The sequence below is a fragment of the Scyliorhinus canicula genome, chromosome 6 (genome assembly GCF_902713615.1).
Source record: "Scyliorhinus canicula chromosome 6, sScyCan1.1, whole genome shotgun sequence".
In the NCBI taxonomy this organism is placed as follows: domain Eukaryota; kingdom Metazoa; phylum Chordata; class Chondrichthyes; order Carcharhiniformes; family Scyliorhinidae; genus Scyliorhinus; species Scyliorhinus canicula.
This window is the reverse complement of record NC_052151.1, coordinates 161,416,803-161,434,703: the sequence shown is the minus strand read 5'-3', so window position 1 is coordinate 161,434,703 and position 17,901 is coordinate 161,416,803. Positions and strand designations below refer to the sequence as shown.

General features: G+C 43.6%; 1 long non-coding RNA gene across 1 annotated transcript in view; it reads right to left on the bottom strand.

Moving 5' to 3' along the window:
* LOC119966846 overlaps window positions 1-17,901 on the bottom strand; it is a 92,289-nt gene that overhangs the window by 67,367 nt on the left and 7,021 nt on the right. The window contains exon 2 of the long non-coding RNA XR_005460858.1: window positions 16,564-16,727. This is a non-coding gene — a long non-coding RNA (uncharacterized LOC119966846). The remainder of the gene's footprint in view (window positions 1-16,563; window positions 16,728-17,901) is intronic.

Here is a 17,901-nt window from a genome sequence, read left to right as displayed (position 1 = left end):
GTGGAATAGGCCTGGGTATACAGTGTGTGAGTGGAATAGGCCTGGGTATACAGTGTGTGAGTGGAATAGGCTTGGGTATACAGTGTGAGTGGAATAATGTGGTGCTTCAATTAAGTATTTCCTGAGCCACAGACCTTCCAGGATTTTATGAGTGATGCACTTCAAAACTCGATTTTTCAATAAATAGTATTTTATAGCTAATCTATTATTAGAATTACTGTTTATTCTGTGTCTTGTAGCATATTATCTTGCCAAAATACTAACTTGACTCAACTTTACAGATTGAGCTATGTTGACTTTACAAATCAGATACCAGAAATAAATTTAATTGGAAGCAGCAATGTTTGGAGTAAGATTGAAGTTGTTTACCTCAGCATGGTGTCTTGATGTCGACCATATTAACTTCTGTGGTCTTTAATCATGAAACCCAGGAACTTTAATTGAATATAATCTCCAATAAAAATTTAAAATAAAAACTACTGGAGATACTGAGCGGATTTGGCAGCATGTGTAGAAAGAGAAACAGAGGGTGCGATTCTCTGGCCTCGTTGCACTCTCGCTTGAGCGAAACGACACTGGCGAATAGCGGGAGAGGCAGAAAACAAGAACCGCACCAGGTGCCAAACAATTTGCGATGCAACTGGTCCCCTCCGTGGGTGAAATCGGGATCTCGCCGTAGTGTGGCGAGAAACCAATTACCACCACTTAAGCCCCATTTCCATACAATTAATGAGAGCCACCCCTTTTCCAACAGCCTCCCGTCATTCAGCGGCCTCCCCAGCAAGTGGTCATGCTGGCGCCGATTACTACTGCTTTTGAAAAACATGAGCTAAGCGGAAGGGCTTCTGTGGGGAGCAGAGAAGGCTCACAGGCAAGGAGCCCAGGGGCGGGGGCTAGTGCCTGGCGGGAGATGGGGGACCCTCCGCAGGAATGGGCCGCCATGGGATGGGTGGAGGCACTGGGGGTCGACTGGGGGGGGGGGTGGGGCAACCGCTCGCGGCACCAGCATGCCAACCCCTGGATTGTGTTTTCCCATTCCAGGGGCAACCCTTGATCCTTCCCGTCTGGCCCACTGACCACCCATAACCCTTACCAACTACCGAGGCCTCTGGCTATTCCAATCATGGTTAAGTGAGAACGTCTCACAACCCAAGTGGATTCCTGTGGATGGGCATGCCATGTAGCATGTGGGGGGTATTGCCTAGCATCCCAATCAGACTGCAAAGCCTGGACACTGCGGGAGGCAACACCACACATGCAGCAGCCAACAACCGAACACCTAGGGGATGGGGCACAGCTCCGGGGACATGTCCACATCCGAAGATGTGCAGGTTAGGTGGATTGGCCATGATAAATTGCCCTTAGTGTTGGGTGGGGTTACTGGGTTATGTGGATAAGGTGGAGGTGTTGACCTCGGGTAGGGTGCTCTTTCCAACAGCCGGTGCAGACTCGATGGGCCGAATGGCCTCCTTCTGCACTGTAAATTCTATGAAAATTCTATGATATCCGGAGGATGGGTGAGTGCCACGGTGAGGTGACCAATGACAAGTCCAGGTGACATTGTGAGCGGGTGCCGGGGTACAGGGTCCAGTGAGGGATGCCTGCTGTGGCCTAGCGTCTGTGGGCAGGGCATTCCTGGTAAGATGGTGATGGGGAATCAGTGGGGGAATGGAGGGTCCCGGGCTGGGATCCACTACTGTTTGTCAATCTAACACCCTCTCCCAATCCCTTTAAGGTTTTGAAAGCTATGGCAGGGATATTGGATGCAGAGCTTGCCCGAGTGGTGCTGCTGGTAGTGCGGGCGGACAGATGCCGGAGAAGGTGGCAGCAGCGTCTGCAGATGCTCGAGGCAGCGGACTATCTGCCGGATCCCGCTCCACACCCTGAGGACCCGGCTATCCATCAGGCCAGGGAGGGACCCGGAGGGGGAGTCTCACAACGGCCCAGGGTGTACAGGCATCGCAGGTTATTTGAACAGATGACGGACACGCGTGCTGCAGGAGGCTCCGCCTCAATAAGGAGACAGTGTGATGACTGTGCCATGTCCTCGTGGACTTGCCATCAGATGGTGGCCGTCAAGGTCACTGCAGCTTTGAATTTTTATGCCTCGGGATCATTCCAGATCTCAAGCGGGGACCTGTGTGGTATCTCACAGGCCAGAGCACACTGGTGCATCCAATAGGTCACGGATCCTGTATGCCCGCGTGGAAAACTACATCACGTTTCATATGGACCAAGCCCAACAAGATGCTGGAGCAACAGGTTTCTCTGCCAACGCTGCGATGCAGCAGGTCCAGGGGGTAATAGATGCCACGAATGTCGCCCGTGGCTCGCTGGTCATTCTGGGGGTGCCCAATATTAACCAAAAAGGGTTCGTTCCACTTCCTGATAATGCAGGTCATGTGCGACCACCAGATGAAGATAATTCACGTGTGGGCACGTTTCCCAGGAAGTGTCCATGACAGGTACAACCTGGGGCAGTCGGTCATCCCTGGCCTCTTCGAGGTGCACCACAGGATGGGTGGCTGGCTCTTGGGGGATAATGGGTACCCGCTGAGGATTTGGCTAATGAGGCCAGTACAGAGGCTAGTGATCAAAGCAGAGATCCAATACAACGAGCCCCTGCAGCCACCCGGGCAGTGATTGAGCAATGCACGGACTCCTAAAGATGCGGTTCTGATACCTCGACCGCTCCAGTGGTGCACTCCAGTATACCTCCCGGAAGGTCGCACACTTAATGGAGGAGTGATGTTTCCTCCACAACATCGCACAGTAGTAGGGAGACAAACTGGAGGTTGGTGATGAGGAACATGGAGCCATCTCCGAGGAGGAGGAGGACGAAGATGAGGATGATGAGATGGTGCCAGACCAGCAGGGGCTGCAGGACGAGACTGGGAAGAAATCTGAGCGCCGTGATAGCATAGTTGTGTTGTAATTCACCGACTGACCACTAGGAGTCTCATTAGTATGTAAGCGAATATTCAAGTCAGGTGACCTCAGACTGACTGGAGAGCTGGAAGAGATAGGTTGCTCATGCCTGATCATGTTATTCACCTGTTGTTTTGTATATAGTTGACCCACAATTAATGTTAATAAATCGTATATAGCTTTAGCTACAAATATTCTTGTAATATAAATCAGGCCATCCGACACGAACATTACATGGTACCATGGCTGGATGGTATTAAACACTGAGAAAAAAAACAAGCCTGCCACGAGGTCCACAGAGATTTGAAGATTTTGCAGACTGCCAGAATTAACAACATGGAGTCGTTGAAGCCACCATTGAGTCTCAGATTTCATGGTAATGTGGACAGCAACTGGCATGTGTTTAAACAGCAATTTAATCTGTTTCTTACTGCAGTAGATTTCGGAGATCAATCAGATTTGAATAACATAGCAATGCTCCTAAGAGCGACATGGCCTAAAGTAATTGCTGTATTTAATACATTTAAGTTTGCAAACTATGAAGATAGTAAAAATGTTAACAAAGTAATTTGAAGATCTGATGCACATTGCACCCCCAGAAAGAATGAAATTCATGAGGGCTATGCATTTAGATCATGTTTACAGAAGACAAGGGCAGCATGCGGTGCAGTGGTTAGCACTGGGACTGAGGCGCTGAGGACCCGAGTTCGAAACCCGGCCCTGGTTCACTGTCCGTGTGGAGTGTGCACATTCTCCCCATGTCTGCGTGGGTTTTACCCCCACATCCCAAAAGATGTGCAGGTTAGGTGAATTGGCCACGCTAAATTGCCCCTTAATTGGAAAAAAATAAAAATAATTTGGTATTCTTAAGACAGAAGAGTCCATAGATCATTTCATTACTGATTTAAAGCTAAAAGCCAAAACCTGTAATTTTTCTGGGGTAGAATCTTCCATGATTCAGGACCAGATTGTGTTTGGTGTGAATGAAAATAAACTGAGGGAATTCTGGCAGGCTAAGGGAATCAGAGCTGCCTTTCAACAAGCAGTTAAAATTTGTCAGGCTCACGAGCTAACAGCACAGCATTCTAAAATGTTTCTTAGTAATGGCCACGTCTTCTTGGAGGAAAACACTCAGGTTGCCGCCCTTTTTCCAAAAAGGCGAGAAACATCCGAAAAAAGGCGGGAAAGATCCTGCAGCTCCTCGCACATCATTAAACAGGTTAAAGATGAGAATCAAATATTTCTGTGTAAAAGATCTAATCAAAGGCACAAGGCAGTGTCCAGCGTATGGCAAGTTTTGTTTCAGATGCAAAGGAAAAAAAAATCACTTTGCTCAGAATTGGTACTCGAAGCTCAACCCCAGATCAGCCAGCACAGTGGAAGACAGCATTTCCAGTGATGAAACATCATAGAACCTAGAACATACAGTGCAGAAGGAGGCCATTCGGCCCACTTAAGCCCTCACATACACTCTATCCCCGTAACCCAATAACCCCTCCTAACCTTTTTTGTCACTAAGGGCAATTTATCATGGCCAATCCACCAAACCTGCACATCTTTGGACTGTGGGAGGAAACTGGAGCACCCGGAGGAAACCCATGCAGACACGGGGAGAACGTGCAGACTCCGCACAGACGGTGACCCTGCGGGGAATGAACCTGGGACCCTGGCGCTGTGAAGCCACAGTGCTATCCACTTGTGCTACTGTGCTGCCCAACAACCATCACTGTTTGTTGGAGTAATAACAGAGAAGAATATTTTTTGGAGACATCAAAAAATTCTCCTGCACTTAGAAAATGAAAACAGATGGTCCATTTAATATAAATGCGGCTGATGAGGTCAAATGGCTGCTACCACTTGAAGTGAATGGTACAGTGCTCCAATTGAAGTTAGATTCTGGTGCCAAAGCCAATTTAATCAGCATGACTGATATAAAATATGTAAAAATTCAGCCGATTAGAAGAAATCATAAAATATCTCTGCGAGATTATAATGGTTCAAGCATTAAATATTATGGTCCTTGTGGCCTGAGTGTGTTGGCGAATAGCACCGTTTATTCTGTCCCATTCTGCATTGTTATCCGAGGGCTTGGATACATTATTAGGTGATCAGTCCTGTGAAGAATTAGGTCAAGTACAGTTGGTATATCGCATCTGCAATGATTCTGAGAACATTAGTAGCAAACTCAGCGACGTGTTCACAGATTTTGGTGCGCTAGCATTCACCTACAAGATATAAATCAAGGAGGATGCAAAACTTGTGATACATGCACCGAGAAGAGTACCTGCACCTCTTCGGGATTGCCTCAACAAGGAGCTAAACAGAATGACAAAATTAAAAGAAATCAGAAAGAGAGAAGAACCTACCGATTGGGTAAATTCCATGGTGTGTAAAGAAAATGAATGGCGAAATTTGCATATGTATGGATCCCAAAGATCTTAATGAGAATATCAAAAGAGAACACTACCAAATAGCAAAGTGTGGAGAAATCACATCTGAGCTGGCTGGTGCACAATTCTTTACCAAACCTGATGCATCTCAAGGTTTCTGGCAGCTAAAGCTGGAGGAACAAAGTACAAAGTACTGCACTTTTAATACGCCATTTGGACGGTATTGCTTTCTGAAAATTACGTTTGGCATAATTTCGGCACCAGAAATTTTTCACTGTGCCATGGAGCACATAATCGAAGGCATCAAAGGTGTACGTGTGTATGTGGATGATATCATCATTTGGGGCTCAACCATAAAGTTCCATAAAGTTCCATCGAGCATCAAGAGAAATGAGCTGAAGCTCACCAAGCAAAAGTGCCAATTTGGAGTAACTGAGGTCACATTCCGAGGTGACAAGCTCTCCTTCCATGGCATTGAACCTGACAAGGACAAAATCCAAGCAATTCTCAACATGCCAAAACCACACAACAAGAAAGTCATCTGAAGAGTAATAGGTATGATCAATTTTATAGGGAAATTCATTCCAGGCCTGTCAGTAAAAACAACACATCTACGACATCTCCTGCACAAGACAACGGATTTCACTTGGACTGAGCAACATGAGCAAAAGTGGAAGAAACTCAAGACTTCACCAACCACCACACCAGTTCTCACATTTTTTGACCCATCTGAGCAGATTAAAGTGTTAACAGACGTGTTGAAAGATGGTCTCGGAGCAGTTCTTCTGCAGTCGGATGTGCATCACAATTTATGATGACAACAGAGCAGAGGTACGCTCAAATCGAAAAAGAATGCATGGGTTAGTTGTAGGTTTGGAGAAATTCCATGGCAACGTGTATGGACTTCCAACTTTCACAGTTGAGATCGATCATCGTCCTTTGATTAACATCATCAAGAACAATCTCAAACCAAATTTTTCCAATAAAAGCCAATAAAAGCCAAGAAAGGTGTACATATTGTCAAGCAATTGTTGAATAAGGCAATGGTTATCCAATATGATCTACAGTGTCACAATTGTCACATGATAGATCGCCAGCAGAGTTACTCATGAATAGAAGGTTGCGTACCACACCATACTTGGAAAAGAAGGAGGAAAATACAGTGGTACTGCAGGAAATACAAAACATTAAAGCAATCCAAAAGCAGTTATATGATAAGAGTCTAGAATTTTACCATCTCTGAGTAGTGAAGACATTGTAAGAGTAGAAGATTTAGGCAATTGGTCGAGAAAAGCCATTGTACTTGAAGAAGTAACCCCTGTTCCTACAATGTACAGACAGAGGAAGGGTTGGTTTTAAGAAGAAATCATTGTGCACTCTTGAAAAGCAGAGAAAACTTTCTCAAAAAAGTGATGGATGATGAATTTACATCAGAATCAACATCAGCTGCAGTGTCAGATAGTTTAGCAGTTTCTAAGAATGAGAATGTAATGGAGAACATTGAATCTACAAGTTCTGAGCAGCAAGGTCAAACTTTCAGAAGATCAACCAGAGTCAGAGGAAATTTTGACGATTTGTACATACTATGCATGTTGTTCTTGTATATGTGCATATATTTGTGAAATTGGTTTTAAAAATTTTAAAGAAAAAATTAATACTGTTGGACTCACAGTCTAATGATATCACAGGTAAATATACCGATGATAATGTGTTAATTTATTCCTTCAAAGGAATGGGGATGTAGCGATATCATGGTTGTGTTGTAATTCACCGACTGACCACTAGTTGTCTCAATAGTATATACCGGTAAGTGAATGTTAGAATCAGGTGACCTCAGACTGATCGATAGCTGGAAGAGAGAGGTTGCTTGTGCATGATCGTACTGTTATTCATCTGTTGTATTGTAAATAGTTGACCCACAGTTAATATTAATAACTTATTTATAGCTTTAGCTACAAGTGTTCTTGTAATATAAATCAGGCCATCCGACAAGAACATTACACTGAGGACCAGCTGCAGGCTGCAGGTCAGGCAGCAGTCGGAGATTCTGGCAAGCCCGGAGGTCCAGGGAGGCCTTCATACTTATCCGATTCAACGAGTATGTGGCCTGGTCTGGCACCCCGCCTTCCCATTTTCCACCCTCCCAGGATATGTGTCACATAACTGCAGGGTGCTGGACTTTGTTGGCACAATCAGTGGGTCACTGTTGAGGACAGGTGGGTGATGATAACCCGCAGAGAGCTGAGTGCTGGTACACCTCAATCTATGCCTGGCGGACGTCTTCTGGGGTCTCTGGATCCGGAGGGCTGCAGCTCACTTGTCGACGGCACATGTACAGTCGTGCTGACCGGTCCCGTGTGCTGGCTGCCAGACGTGGCCATCGGAGGGGTGGAACACGGGGGAGCTGATGGCCACAATCCCCACTCCATGGGATGGGTTCCGGTTGGCACCCAGCGCCACTTCCTCCCAGTCAATGCCCATAAGACTGTGGGCTTCACCTTGGGATGGAGCGGCAACAAGTTTGAGCCCCAGCTGCCCCTGCATCATCTGTCTCTTCCAGCCCTGGCAGTTTCCCATGGTCCGCACCATCGTGTCGACGCCTTTGATGATGCTCCTCAGTGACTGGGACATGCTCTGCAGTGTCTTGGTCATGCCCACCTGAGAGCAGAACATGTCCCGCAGAGCCTCATGAAGGTCAGCCTGGTACTGGGTGACATCCTCCAGCGAGGCGAACATTCTGTCGAGACCCTCAACCATGGCCGTCACTGACTGTGCGATGCCTTGTATACCTTCTCTAATGAAGCCAACATTGTGCACCAAGCTCTCCACTGCGGTCGCCACTCTACCTGTGTTGGCCTCGGTGCCACGCATTGCCGACGACATCACCAGCACCCGTAGCCTCAGGGACCCCTCCAAGCGGCTATAGATCTGTTGGAGTGTCCCTGACATCTCCTCTGAATGTTCCGGCCGCTCCAAAACTGCTCCATGTGCTCTGGGAAAACCTATTCCATAGGCTGAGCATCAGGCTGGAACCCAGCTGGATCCTGGGATCCAGTAGACCATCAACTGCTGTCTCACCTGGGGAGAGGAGGGGGTTCCTGACTCCACCTGATGTGCATCATCAGCTGTGGGGTGCTCACCAGGTTGTGGGCCAGAAGCCTGACCACTAACATTTCTCACCGTGGTGCTTGTATCTGCGCTAGTGGAGGGTGGGGATAACAGCTGTGATGCAACAATTACGGTGGCATCCTCGGAGCCCTCCTCCAAGGTGGTCTCCTGGGAGGCTGGAGAGGGTGCCATCCAGGATGGACCTGCACTGTCGGCTGGAGGATCTGCGGGAGAATGGACATGTGGCCAGTGGGAGGGATGGGTCAATCAGTAAGGCAAAAACAGCCCATGTTTGACAGGTCCTTCGGGTGGAGCCCAGTGATTCCTCCCCTCTGCGGCGTCTGCCAGCCTCTGTGTTGGTGACCACCTGTTCTTGGCCACACCGGTCACCTCCAGGGCACGGTCCTCTAAGTTGGGAGGATTCTGATATCTGACATGCCTCCGTCAGTCTGGACCGTCTCCCAGTGAATTTGAGAGAGATTTTCTGATATGGCACAGAGAGGGCATCGTTAGATACACCCATAGTCCACAGTGGTGGGAGGAGGGGTGTGAAGGGAGGGTTGGTGGGGGTTGGCGGGGGAGGGGGTGAAGGAAGGGTTGGGGTATTGAAAGGGGAAAGGGTGTGGAGCGACGTTTGGAGCTCACTGCTGCTGCCATCTCGTCACAGATGGCACTGGCTGCCTTGTGGCTAACCCTTCTGGAACCTCTGGGGAAGAGGACATCCCTCCCAGCCTCCACAGCATTTAGCAGCCTCCCCAGCTCAGCGCCCCCGAATCTTGGGGCTAGTCTTCTCGCTGCTATTGTTGCGAGCTGGCTGGGGTTGGCTGAGCAAGTGCAGCTTAAGTGCTGCTTGACCTTGTTCACAGGGGGCTGGCGAGCCTTCATTTGCAACAAGAAGCCTGTGAGGCCTCGTTAAGTGGGCCAATTAGCATTGAATTGCATTGCTGGCCTGGCTGGGCCAAGCGCCTTGAAGCTCACGGCTGCCAGACCTGCTGAGTGTTTCCAGCATTTTCTGTTTTCATTTTGCTTTCATGGTTTCTTTTCCAGAGGTAGGGTGGGGGTAAGGATGTCACTGGTGTCAACGAGACACTTTCATATTGCATCCAGTATGAGTATTCCCAGGTCCAGTATTTCTGGAATAGATTCAGATTGAAGCTGGATTAATAAAATGCCTTAATGATGGATCAAAGGAACATATCCCACTGTACCAAAGTAAGTTGTCCATTTCCAACAAGTGGCGGTCTCTCTGAATGAGATTTCCAATTGCTGCCAAATTAGAAGCAGTTTATTTTTTAAAAATTAACTACTACCTGGCTTGCTTCTCAGGCCTCTGTTTGTCATGAATGAGATACAATCATTAAAATTATTTTTTTCCCAATTAGTAAAATTCCGAGTCTCAGCTGCCAATACAAACGAGAAGCTATAATGAAGGTATCTAACCATCAGTCACTGGAGACACCAGTTCAACAGGATTTAATTTGCAAGTTAAAGTAATGGACAATGGTCGCTGCCTCCTGTGTCCGGGTTTACGATCCTGCTCTGTAAATATTCCCAGAACAGTGTGTGAAATATTTTGAGCGCAATTTCTTCTCTGTGCTCGGAAGTTGATGATTAGACTGCCTGGATAAATGTTGCACAAGTCTTTAATGTGGTTGTGCAGCAAGGGATCAATGTGCAGCACAGAACGATCAAAACATCTCAATCTTTGCTTTAGCAGTCCGAAATGTTTCCCACAGTTATTTGATACACGCGATATGGATTCTTCACGGCTTAATTTGGCATATGCTGCAGGTTCATAGACATGGTCGCGTTAAAAGTGAAAGTGTTTTGTGTGGAGCGAGAGGGTCTCCAGGATTTTTCTTCCCTGGTCAGGGCAGCAACGACACATCGTCTGGTCCTGGTTCCACAAACGCCGACCAGGGCAAAAAGTGCCCCATAAGGTTGGATTTTCGTTCTGAGGTGGTAGGATTACTTGGGGGAACCTGAAATGAGTGTGGAGTGTGGGTGGAAGGCCTGCCTTGGTGGAACAGCTCTGTATCAAATTATTAAGATATAAATAAAAAGCAAAAAAATAGCCTCATGTCCACACAAACCCTATGCCACAACCATGTTAACGATGCTTCCTCATGCCTCCTTCCCATCCCCTTGACCCCATACCCTCCATGCCAATATATGTTCCGTGCCATCCCATGACCCTTTATAACTCCCTGTGCTAATTGAGTGGCAATACATGCCGTCTACCCACCACCCTTTGCTCTAACATTATTCCATATAGCAAATTTGGGTCGAACCCGGGTCCTTGGCGCCGTGAGACAGCAATGCAAATCACTGTGCCACCCTGACACCCCATGTGACTCGGTTCTTAAAGAGGTATTGCACACAAATACAATAAGCCAGACATATAAACTCCCTCCCTCTGTTACTTCCAACACAACTAATAACTAGTATTTTAAAATAGTCATTAGCATCTATGTGCAAGTGCAAGCATCTTATTAATAAGCTAAATAACACTATCAGTAAGATAGACGATCAGCTGGTGTCTATTTCTTGCTGGTTGACTGCGCACTTCCGAAACGTTGTCATTCTCGTTCTTAGATGTATTTTCAGTTTCTCCAGTTGATATCTCTACCCTGGAAGTCATTACAGTCTTTTTCTGAGTGAAGACTAGTTGTAGCAGATACACAATCTCTTCTTCAGTAGATGAATGAGAACTTACACAGACAGACGGAATGGAGACCATTGCCTCTTAAGATAGTTCTGGCACAGGTACACACACACGTGTTGACAATAATTGATCCACAGGTGTCTTCACATGAGTTCATCTGTCGTTTGGACCATGTTGGATATTCAACACATTTGAGTCAATACCGTTGCAGGGCCCCATTTCTCACTCGTGGTGTGGCTGCACACTAAAATTTGTTCTTTGTTGAACCAACTGTTTCCTTGAATCACTTTCTCACCTCAAGATCAGTGACTGTTGGTTTCACTCTACTATGTCAGATACCTCCTCTGGCAAGAGTAAATCATAGGTAGTCTTCAGCTTCCTTTTTATCAATAGCAGAGCTGGTGAACTTTGTGTCGTTGCATGTGTCCTATTTCGCTATGTTGCTAAGAACTTGTTCACACTGTGATGAAGTGAACCTTGGTCCTTCGAGGCTTTCAGTGCATGCTTCAAGGATTGGACTAACATTTTGCTAAACAATTCGTGGATGGATGCAAAGGTGCTAGCTTAATATGTTGAACACCACACATCTTTAAGTAGTCTTCAAATTCTGTGAACAGCGCCCCATTGACGCTCATGATCTGTTCTGGTTTCCCGAATCTTGTAAAGATCTTGATGAGTTTCTCAATGGTTCTTCTACAGTCGTTCATTTCATTAAGATCACCTTAGACCACTTTGCGTGTATGTCTGCAATGACCGTGAACTTTTGATCAAAGTTAACGTGCAGACGTTGCCACAACATTTTAGACCACTCTTATGGATGCAGTAGGGAGAACAGTAGTGGGTTCCTTACCTGCGCACATGGCAGGCACAGTCCTGCTTATTGTTCTATTTGGGAATTAATTCCTGGCCTTCAAAAGTAACGTCTTGCAAATTCCTTCATTCGAACTATACCCGTGTGTCCATCGTGTAACCCAGTGTTTTTCAAACCTTTTTTCCGGATCCATTTTTACCAACCGTCTAACCTTCGGGACCCATGCCGGCCAACCTTCGGGACCCATGCCGGCCGACCTTTGCGACCAATGCCAGCTGACCTTCGCGGCCTACGTCGGCTGACCTACGCGACCCACCATTTTCTCTTACCTTGTTTGATGCTGACAAAAATAGAGGAACTATTTTTGAGTTCCTTTGGCCCTCGTACACGCTCCTCCAATGGGACCTGTTGGATGAAGGTGAAGCCTCCCGGTGCCGGAAAGTATGGAGTCTCCATCTGTCTAAAGTTTTGCATTTTTTTTCTGTAACATTTTATCAAATAAAACCTGCCCGAAATTGTAAAAAATAAAATAAAATAAATTTTAAAAAAATGAAAAAAAAAATAAAATGAATAAAATAAAATGACTAAAACCCCCCCAAACATGTAAAAAAAAGCTGCAACTGTTTACAAAAAAAGCAGCAGCACTGCGCATGCAAGTCTGATCATCAGTGCGCATGCACATAGTTTTGCGCATGTGCACTGTATAGATCTTGACTTCCTTTTGAATGTGTGCTGCCAGATCTTTAACTTCCTTTGAGTTATCTGGAATAAAAGTGCATCACTCCGCACCAATCAGGACGCAGGTGCCACCTTTTTCGGCTAGTACACAGTCAAGTGCCATTCGATTTTGTAATGAAACGGTTCAAATTGCTCGCATGTCGTCAGAAATTTTATCTAGGGCTACGGTGTAATCGGCTACATTTTGTTATTTTATTTAATTCATTGGCAACCCTTGTCTCCCAATAAAAAGGAATGTTTAGCATAAATTGCATCTCGTAAGGTTATAGCACGTTTATTTCTTCGAGTGGTTGGTCCTGAAACATAAGGGAGATGAGAAAGATGACGGATGGCAGGTACTATGTAAATAGCAACATCCTGACCAGTATTTTGGGATCCAGGCATATGCTTTGTCATTACAAGTAAAATAAGTCCCATTATAAGCAGAGTATAAGTAAATATCTTCTAAGTACCAACGATCGAAGAATGTTTTATTATTTGTGATGTTATGTATGCCTGTTGTTGTTGAGGACTGTTCAGTTCTTTGTACTAAATTTTGCGTACATTTATAAGCTGTGTTAACATTCAAATAATTAGTACAAACACTATTGCCTACTTTCATCCCTTTAGAATGATTACTAGTGAGGCATATTGATCCTTCTTGGTTAATAGTAGTTGGAAGGCTAATATATCTAGGATTTTTGTTAGGGTTATATTTAAGTTGGAGCCATCCTGAAAAGGTGTTTAGTGGATAGCTAATAAATTTCTTGAGATAAATCTTGTACCTTCCTTTTTCACATGAATATGCTCCAGAACGGACCACTACAGAGCGAGGGACACTTTGATAAATGTAGCATTCTGCTGTTTCTGAAGCATTAAAGGGGATAGTTAAGAAGGGAATACCTTCTCCTGAGTTTGTATGGGTTGCAATGCAAACCCAACAATTGGAAATGTTGAAATTTTTAGCATATATCTTAGATGTGTAAAGGAATGTGTTCTCATTCAGTTCTGGGACAATGTTTACAAGGCCAATTATATAACTGAAAATGAATATTACAGCAAATATTTTTACAGATCTTAATACTTGTACACACGCCTCACATGTGATGCATGGATCCAACTTTTCTTTCCTTAGTATTACTTAAAACATTGATACACTGATTAAAAACTAAGCTGGTTTAGCTCACTGGGCTAATCGCTGGCTTTGAAGGCAGACCAAGGTAAGCTAGCAGCACAGTTCAATTCCCGTAACAGCCTCCCCGAACAGGCGCCGGAATGTGGCGACTAGGGACTTTTCACAGTAACTTCATTTAAAGCCTACTCGTGGCAATAAGCGATTTTCATTTCATTTTCATTTCAATTGACATTATGATTACATCATTCAGTAATAAACTATTGATAATAATAATTTCATGTATACAAATAAAATGATTATACAGTAAAATAACTGAAGTTGAGTATATGATTTAGTAATAAATGGTAAAATGATTATCAACATTGATTATAATTTAGTAATAAATTATTAATAATATTTCACTCATAAATGAATAATAATGCAGTAAATAATAGTTCAAAAGAAACTTTCCATTTTGATGCTATTGGCTAGTGGTGCATATGAATTAACATGAACCATGTGGATTGGTGGGGCACTATGGGTAGGCATTAGCCAAAGTATCTGATATCAGCAACAATAGTACGTAAATGATAAGTCCAAATATGCAAAATAGGAAAAGTCCCTGAATGATGTTAATTCCTGTGCCACCCAACCAATTGGAAAGCGAAACCCAAAGGTTTGGTCAAGTTTTTTTTAACTTTGTATTGGATGTGAATTGCCAAGTCTTTGACATCTTCTGGATTATACACAAAAGCCTGTTGAAAGGGTTAATTTCCCTGCCGAAAAAAAAAGGGGTGTACAGCTTGGAATGATGCCATTCACATCTTTCTCAAACTTTTTTTATATATATATGTTACTCAAATGGACTGGGAATAAAAGTTGGATTGTTGCCAAATTACTGCATATTAATTGTCTTAGAATGGTGTGTTCTCAAACATAGATTTGCTTTTAATCAGAGTTTTGCTTTTCTTAAAAACAGCTTCCACATTGTCTGAAGTTTTAATTTCCAAGCTAATTTTAAACATTTATTTTAAAATATCTAACACAATAACTTATTGAATATACAACTGAACCAATCTTGCGCTGAATTAACTTGGTTTTCTGTAAATGAATTCGTCGGCTCTGTTAAACAGCTAACAAGATTTGTTAATTTCTTAAAACAACATTCAAAATAATGACAGTTTTCTCAAGTTAACAGTTCTTGGCAACTTTTTGGCGATACGTGGCTTGGGGGGTATCCCTATAGCCAGAAGGTGGGCCTTCATCATAGGAGTCCAGTTTGTAATCATGAAATCTGAAATTCGCAAAATGGCCATCTTCAAAACGAGACAGGAATTTCATATATTTTCTGGAATTCTTTTTCGAAGTGAGTACAGGGATCGGATTTGTCGTTAATGGAGGAGGAGAAGCAACAATTGACGTGCTATTTTTAGCAGTTGCTGTTTCGGATTGGGACTGAGGTTTGAGTAGGATCAAGTTTTAAGCTGCAGACAGTTCTGGTCTTAAACCAGTTACAAAATGGGTTTTAGATGATAGATCTTTCAAATGGTTTAAAAGCCAGGCTGTTGTCTCCATCACCCCAACTCCAAGCTGTTTGGTGCTCAATTTGCCAAGCTGTACTACACTTCATTTGCCACTAGGCACGTTGCTCAACCGAATAGACTTTTCTTGTTTAAAAAATTCACAGTCTATTAAAGCTGCCAGGAGAGGCTTTTAGATTGGGGCCAGCAGCATTTCTTGGTTGGTTTCAAAGTAAGATACCGGTTTGTTCTGGGGTAAAAGGGTCCTTGAACCCGGAACGGACAGATAGTTCATTTGGCCAGACTCCCCCTGTGGAACTTCAATCATTGTATTCATTGTTTTCGTGTCAGTGGCAGCTTGCAATAATGTAGGATTTGATTTAGATATCACTGGTACATCTTGGCCTTCGTTAAAATCATTTCAACTCTTCCCGTTGGTGACGCTGTTAATTTGTCTGTCATTAATTTGTTATGACATTTCATGGTGCCCATGTCACTTTCCAAAATACATTTTTCCTCAAGTAACTGGCAATTTTGACTTTTAAGACCATCATTTTCTGATATTAACTGTTGAAGTTTGGATTCTGAGTCAGTATTTTTGTTTTGGAGTTCATCAATTTGTAATAGTAATAGCTGAGTTCTGCATTTTGAGTCTGCCAATAGTGTTTCAGTTTGATCAGATTTCTCGAGCTTAGATTTTCCAGCTCGCAATTGGTCAATGACTGCCACTAGTTTTTCTTTGGCAGCTTTAAGTTCGCAATTGTGTTTTTTGTTTGTGATTGTTTCTTGCTGCTTATGGAGCTGTGCCATTACTGCAAAAGACCATTTCATAGGTTTCTTTTTGGTCAATCGTGTACTTTTTCCAAAACTGTTTTGATGGTGTCAAGGGACCACTGTCCTTTTGCGGTGTCATATTTAGATTCAATTTTTGTAGATACTTTAGACAATCCAAAATGTCTATAAATCAAAGATCTCCCAATATATCATCAACAGAGACATCTGGTACAGTGCGACCTCCCCTTGAAGATGTGGGAAGTTGTTCTCTACCTTTTGAAGGTTCTGAATCTATTTTAGGATTCATGTCCACCATAAATTCAGCCTTACATCCAATTTTTTGGTCGTCAACTATGTTTTTGTGCAATCTTTGATTACACCGCCACGACTATTTACTATTCAGTCCGTTTTTATTTTAGTTTCTACGACCGGCACCCGATTGAATAACACCTTCTGAAAAAGGTCCTTTCTAAGAGGTCAGGCACTATTTGATGCGGCTTTAAGACTTTTAATGGGTGAAAAAGATATTTCCTTACCCCAATCTAAGCCATTTTTTGGATAGATGTCTTTGGATCTTCCGTCCTTCTGGTCTTTCTTCGGTCTTCCGATTTCCTCCAACTCTGCACTCCTCCCCTTTTGCCGACTGCGCCAATTGTAGAGATCTGGCATGCGGATCTAGTGAAGTCTCGCAGCACTAAAACTTAGTAGAAATTTCAGTTAAACTTCTCGGATGCAAATAAGAATCTTTTATTGCCTCTATTTGATTTCAATTGAGAGAAACTTAAATCTATTTTCAATAAAGTCCGGCTGGCAAAAGGACTTAAAGGACTTAATTTATAAAACAATTTAACTTTCAAAATAATGCAGAAATAGTTTCTTGCTTACAGCAAAACAGCTTGCATGAACTTCAAAAGTTAGAGTGGAAAAGTGAAAATATGAAAATAGAGACAGCGAATAGTTAGATCAATGTATAGAGTGATCCTGGAATAAAAATAGCTGTGTGGACCCTCATATTTAAAGAGAATTTTATCAGTCTGAAGCCATCTGTCTATACCTCTATGTCGTCCTAATTGGTTTGGATGAGAATCAAATTTGATTCGATGGTTAACTGTCAATCCTCAATGTGCAAAGTAAGTTCTGAATGTTTCATGTTTGAATTTTTGTGTATGCTATTTTGTGCTATTATCATGACTGGTTTTCCCTGGTTTTCTGCTGACTTTGCTTTATCCATATTCTGGATAATGGTGCCTTCATATTACTATGGTGCTTACTTCGACTTTGATCTCGATTATTGGTACAGCTTATTTCTTAATGTCAAACTGACTTTGAAAATCTGTTTATTAGAACAATAGCTTGTTCTAAAATGTTGTTTTAATCTACAATTAGTTTATGCATGTGTCAGGCTTTTGTGCTTCTTTTGAAGTTATGTGTTCTGTCATGGACTGAGGTTATGAGTACTGAAATGCTTATTTTAAAATGGGTATTAAAACTGGGCTTTAATATTTACATTAAAATAGCCTTCTTACCTATCAGAAAATAGTTGATTATTATCACGCACCGATGATCTGGCACGCATGTACAGTGCGGCCACATTGTTTTGCGTTAGCAGCTATTTTGAAGGCCGCTTGCAGCTGGCGTTATTAAAACCCGGCTGCTGGGGCTGTTTCGTGCGGATTTGCGCAATTGGGAGCCCCTTGGGGATCAGCGACCTTAATATGATAGAATCTTTCATCAAAATTGAGAGTGAAGTAATTGATTCTGAGACAAGGGTCCTGAATTTTAATAAAGGAAATTACGATGATATGAGGTGCAAGTTGGCTGCCATCAGTTAGGAACAGTAAGAAGTCTTACAACACCAGGTTAAAGTCCAACAG